Raw genomic sequence first — 6,487 nt, 5'->3', positions numbered from 1 at the left:
TTTTGTGTAGAGCTCATGGAAGACCTATGGAGTTCTTCAAGACCTACTTATTTGGTTGGAGATGATTAAATTTAAAATAGGTCAACTTGTATAACATCTTTTCTTAAGTTTTTTTTTTTCATTTAATATAATTACTAAATTTTTATTGGAATTAACTGCTTGATTTATTTTCATACAATTGCAAGGTTTGTTGAATGAACTATTGAAGTTGGTGACTTAGTGCATAGCTATTTGTTCTACTTGTAAAGTTTTTTATTGGATGTTCTCGTAATTTGAACTTCTAAATTGGATTTGTAATTTGGGCTTTTAATTTGTTGGACTTTTGGACTTATAATTTTTTAGACTTTTGGACTTGTAATTTAGACTTTTGAAATTTGGACTTATAATTTGTTGGACATGTGGACTTCTAATTTAGACTTTTGGAATTTGCACTTATAATTTGTTAGACTTTTGAACTTTTAATTTAGACTTTTAAATTTATTTCATTCCATAGCAGATTTTTCTTTTTATTGCATTTTTTTTTCAAATTTTGTAGTAGTTATATTTATAGGCTTGCAACAGATTTTTTTTAGTAAAACAAATTTTTGAAAAGCAGTTTTTAGTAAAACAAATTTTAGTAAATCAGATTTTTTTAGTAAAGCAGATTGTTTTTAATAAAGCATATTTTTGTAATAGTAATAGATTTTGGAATAAAAGTATAAAACAGATTTTTTAAAGTAGTTTTTTTTTAAACAGATTTTTAATAACAAATTTACATTTAAAAAAAATCAGAAAATCGGACTGAAAACCGATAAAATCGAATGTACCGGTTTATGATAGTAGCCGGTATGTAATTGGTTTTGAAAAATACAAAATCGGTACATATCAGTTCGATCTTAAATTTTGTCCAAAACCAGATCGGATTGGATCGGTTATACCCCTAACCACGATAGTATATCTTGAAAAAAAAAATTCATGGAAAAAGACTATATTTATAGAAAAGAATTAAAAATATTGTTATCGTTTTTCCTTTTCTGTTTTAAAAAAATATTGTTGTTTTCCTTTTACCGTCTCTCTATATATATATATATGAATAATACTACATATGATCGTAGAGTACATAAATATCGCGCAATCGTTTTGAAAAAGAGTGGAGTTCACTATTAAAAAATTTTTTTTTTATGTAGGTCTCGTATTTACTCACTTTTTAAAAAAAAATTGCACTACTCTTAAATACACAACAACTGTAAATGTCATTTCTCTATATTATATATATAAAGACCCGACAATTACATGTACGTACCTAAGCATTAACATAGAGATTATCTTTTTATAATATGAATACGCGGGAATAGTACTCTCCGCGCGTGTTTTATTTGAATTTTATAACTATAGGTAGTAAGTACTAGGTACGTACTTAATTCATTTTGCAGATTATGTATATACGTAAGTGCATGCTGACTACTATGTACTAGCTAGTAAACATGCAATATCACGTTTAACAAATTAACATGCCATGTATACACGATGGCACAGCCGGCCAGCTAGCTAGCTAGCTTGATCAAGATTCAAGTCCCATTGCATATTGAAGTTCCATCGCTGCGGTAAATGGTGCAGCCCTTTGAAGCAAAGCAGCAATTGCAGGGTGGATTAAGTTGCTCATTGCCTGAAGATAGGCAGGTCATATACGCTGCGTCTCCTATGCAATAATCTGGGCAGATTTTTGCGCTTGCAGTTTCTGGAATATTGATATTCATCGCCAGTAGAATTGCGCCTAGTCATCATGAATTGATGACCAAATGGAGCGGTGCTACTCAGGCGGTAGAGTAGCACCGCTCATATATATATATATAATATCATGTTAAAGATAATAATTAACAAACTATTTTTTTAGAAAAGTTTAATTATATATATGTAAAGCGAATTCGGAGATATATATTTAATGCAGTGCCTGTGGGTTGTGCATGTGCATGTATGCGAATAGCAGTGTTAGTATGCCGCTCATATCTGCCTGCTACAAGCTATTGCTAGGCTAGCTTTTCATTTTATTTCATAATTTTTTTATCATTTTAAAATATTTTTTAAAAATATATAAAAAAAATTAATATACTAATAGTTACTTCCTTAACTATTAAATAAAAAAATTAAAATACATAAAATATTAAAATGAGATATCAAAATAAGGTGTTAAAGTAGCCTATAAATTTTTACCCGTATGTACATGCAGTTTGCACAGATCTAGAGCAGTACTTTCATTCACATGAGCTGCTTTTTTTTGTTTTTATTTCCTTGGCCCATTCACATGAGCTTGTTACGGGTAGTATGGTATTTTGAGAATAATTGGTTATTATTTATTATTATTATTTACTTATTTCTCATTATTATTTACAATTATTTAATATTTTATTATTATTTGTTTATTATTATTTACAGAATATTTGAGATACTCACTAACCAAATGCAACCCAATATCATGATATAAAACATTCAACAAAATAAAAAAAAATGTACATAAAGTAAAGTGAAATTATATTTGTAACCAAAGAGTGCTAAGCGCCACTAATTTTTTTTTTTTAAAAAAAGTAAATATGAGATTTATATAAAAAAAAATTAAATTTTTAATAGTAAATCTTATTTTTTTTTAAAAAAAAAATTGTGTGATCCTTACATAAATCATGTAATTAACATTTTTCTAAAAATAAATGGACAAAAAAGCGGAAGGAAACCATGCAAAGATCGATAAACCGATATGACTGCATGCAGACAGGAGTGCGAGGCACTTACCACACAAAAGGAGAAGCAGATACCCACGAGCTTTGTAGCCACCCATCTTTCCTCCTCTATACCGGGTGTTAAGATTTATTGCATATTTATAGTAATCCTAGCTAGCTAAGCCGTGCGTAATGTGTATAATATTTATATGATTAAATATTGGGCGGGTTTGGATGCACCTTAATTTACGAGATGCATTAATTAATTCCTGATTAGCGCTCAGCATTTAAAAACTAATTGCGTATTGCGGTTGCTTCAGTCAACATAATTAAACTGATTTAATATAGTAGCACAAACTAATATAATAGAAGGAAAATATAAACAAATAGTCAAAATTAATTAATTACTAAACGGACCTTAGAAATCAACTATATCGGCGAAATAATACTATTAATGACCGAGTTATTAACTTCCCCAGATAACGTGAGTTCCCAGCTCATGTCCCTTTCCTTGAAATTGCAATCGCTGCTTGCTAGCCAGCTTAATGTGACTTTGCCTATTTATTAATATGATCAATCCATTAATGATTATTCTTTTCAAAGTGCTGACTTTTTATTTTTATATTTTTTGGATTCTCTAATATTATGATTAGTAGGGCTGTGCATCCGGATCCGGCTTTTTAAAACCGGGCGGATATCCACCCGGATAAATCCGGCCAAAACACGGGCGGGTATCGGATTTGGGTCCGGATACAATCTGGATATCCGGTTTAATACTTTTTTTTTTTACTTTTTTTTTTCTAAATTAGTTTTTTAACAATCTTTTATCACTTTCTAAAAAAAAAATTCTTTTAGAACTTTTTGAAAGGCTTTTTTTTAAAAAAAAAAAAATCTCTTTTCAACACTTTAAAGCCTTTTTTAAAAAAAAAAAAAAAAATCTTTTTAACACTTTTTAAAAGGCTTTTTTGAATAGAAAATTCTGTTTATTATTTTTTATAGGCATTTTTTATATAATGAATATCTTTATATGCATTTTAAACTTTTCATTGACCATTCAAATTTTCATAAAAACAAACTAATTAATGATAAATATCAACACACACAATACACTGCATATTACATTGTTGTTTACATCACAATATAAAACATCAATTTGCATGCCTCCAAAATAAACAAAGATAAGAAATATTTCTTATCTACCTCCAAAATAAACAAAGATATCTCTTAATATTTCCAAAGAGTCATACTGCTGCTGCTTGCTCATCTTCTTCATTGTCTCCATCCAAATTGGTCAATGGTGCCAAAACTATTCTAAAAACACATTTAGTAAATGATAAAGTACTAAAAATTGATAAAGATAAAGTACTAAAAATAAATTTAGAAACAAATGCTTGACCCAATTGTGGAGATGGAGAACTGGGGAAACAGTGATAGCACAATAAGCTTGGCTATTTTGTCCTTTTTAATCTACCAAAGATAAAGCACTTCAGCATATATTCATACAAATTAGTTGATGGAAAAAGAATATATTGATACTCAATTTATGATCAGCAGCTTGACAAATAATTACCAGCATGCAGATATATTAATAGAACATATGTTTTAGTAGCTTGACAAAACTATTAAAACTCTCAGCAACAAGCTAGATATATATACTGCTCATTAAACAAAAATACAAGAAGAAACATAAAGAACAGAGAATTTTAAATAGTTACAAAATGCATGTTAAAAAGCAAGATAACATCTTGTAATTTAGTCTTTAAACAAAGCAAAACATTTAGTAATACATCTTCCTACTTCAAACAAAACATTATTCAAATACAAGCTCATGGACACAACATCCCTTCCACAGAATCGGTTCATGACCATTTTCTGACATCAAGCTGCTAGGGTAAAAAGTTTATGCCCTCTTTCGGTCAAAAGCTTATATAACAAAAATCCAGATATGGGCAAACTGTATTTAAACACAAAAACTCAGATTTGGGCAAATTGTATCTTGATTTAAACACAAACACAAGAACCCATATTCACATTTAGAACTCAAAAAGATTATTGAGGAATAGAGAAGACAGAACAAATACAGATACAGATCTAAAACCCAAAGGAAGGGGAAAAAAAGAAAAGAAAAGAAAAACCTAGATAAGCCGACAGATTTGAGATTGAACAAATATGAGTACCATACCAACAGAAACTCGGATCTACAAGCACAGGAACTCAGATCTACAAACGCAGAAACTTAGATCTATAAGCACAGAATTTCAAATCTAAAAACACAGAAATGGATCTAGCCAAAGTGGTAAACAGCCAACGAGAGAGGAAAGTGATATATAAACCGAGAAAGCATCTGAACATTATTTTTTAGAAGCAAAAAAGTACACAGTTTTACAAAATTTATAGTGTTGCGAACATGTAGATCTACAAACACATTTTTGCTGGAAGATTTTAAAAAGAAAGAAACCCAGCAAACAGATCTACAAACACAGAGTCTTAAAACTACAAACACAAACTTAGATCTACAAACTTAGAGAGAGAGAGAGAGAGAGAGAGGGAGAGAGGAAGCTACTGAGTAGAGAGAAGAAAGTGACGTTAACAAACGATGGGCACAGCTAGTCACCGGCGGCGATGGATTTGATGAAAGATGCTTGGGTTTCGTCGGGGGAGAGAGAGAGCGAGAGAGAGGAAATGGAGTAGTGAGATGGGGCCGAGAAGAGAGGAAATTTGAAAAAGTAAGTCTTACTTTTTGACCTTTTGCTTTGGGAATAAGAAACCTACAGGTCATAGTCTTTTAACTTTTCGGGAAGAAGAAAAAGCAAGTTTTATGACTCAGGCTCTATCCTTTTAAGTTTTGTTAAAGCCAGTTACAGATAACACCGGTTAAATACCGGATCCGTAACCGATCCGGGCGGATATAATTATTTTGTATCCGCACGGATCCAATCTGGGCAGTTATCCACCCGGATCATCCGGATTTTTAACCTGATCGGAAAAACATCTGGTCCGGATGCACACCCTTAATGATGAGTACTGATCGTATGGTTCATGGGAGCAGAAAATTGTAATCAATGATCATATAATTATAGGCTGAAGGTTAGTTCAACTGATCTATTCAAACTTGCTTTAATATATTAAATAGTATAACTTAATTTAGTCACGTACGTTATTTGGATGACAAGATCAGATCAAAACCTAGCTATGCATGATCTAATCTCGAATATTCTACGTCATTCATTACATAATTATAAGGCGTCTCTTGCCTTTGGTTAATATTTGAAGAGTTAGCTAGCTAGCTAGCTTACTAATTAATTGTGCAGATACGCTCACAATTAAAGTCCGGTCCAAAATTAATATATATCTTCAATAATATATATATATATATATTTTCCCATTCTAAGCAAGTAAATTTCATTTGAAAATGAAAAGATAATATATGAGGAGGGGGTGACATTCTTCAACAAACACTCTAGTATAATAACCACAACGCAAAAGTGATGAAAAAAAGGAAAATAAAACAGATTTTGGAGCCAATTTCTTGGTCCCATCCATGCCTTACAAAAAGGGCGCCATCTTAAAAGATGATTTTTAAGTAAGTCACCACTGGAGGCAGTGTAAGTTGTGAGTGCACTACAGTTTGTTGTCTCCAGATATTTTTTGGAGCGATCCATAATCCATTTTTCAAAAATATCGGTTAGGGAAAACAGTAATATAGTAAAAAGATCTGCATCGGATGGACTAATCTGTGGCGGATCATATGTGTGGCGCCCCCAATCCCCCTTATATAAATACACAGGGATCGAGAC

At 31.1% G+C, this 6,487-nt stretch overlaps 1 long non-coding RNA gene across 1 annotated transcript; it reads right to left on the bottom strand.

The window, feature by feature from the left end:
* Positions 1-1,226: 1,226 nt before the first annotated feature.
* On the bottom strand, positions 1,227-2,820 carry LOC121263674. The gene is made up of 2 exons (XR_005940318.1): positions 2,764-2,820; positions 1,227-1,753 (listed from the first exon to the last, which is right to left on the bottom strand). It is a non-coding gene; the product is annotated as an uncharacterized LOC121263674 (long non-coding RNA).
* Between the last annotated feature and the right edge of the window lie 3,667 nt (positions 2,821-6,487).

Source organism: Juglans microcarpa x Juglans regia, chromosome 4S, assembly GCF_004785595.1.
Source record: "Juglans microcarpa x Juglans regia isolate MS1-56 chromosome 4S, Jm3101_v1.0, whole genome shotgun sequence".
In the NCBI taxonomy this organism is placed as follows: domain Eukaryota; kingdom Viridiplantae; phylum Streptophyta; class Magnoliopsida; order Fagales; family Juglandaceae; genus Juglans; species Juglans microcarpa x Juglans regia.
This window is presented reverse-complemented; position numbering and strand designations above follow the sequence as displayed.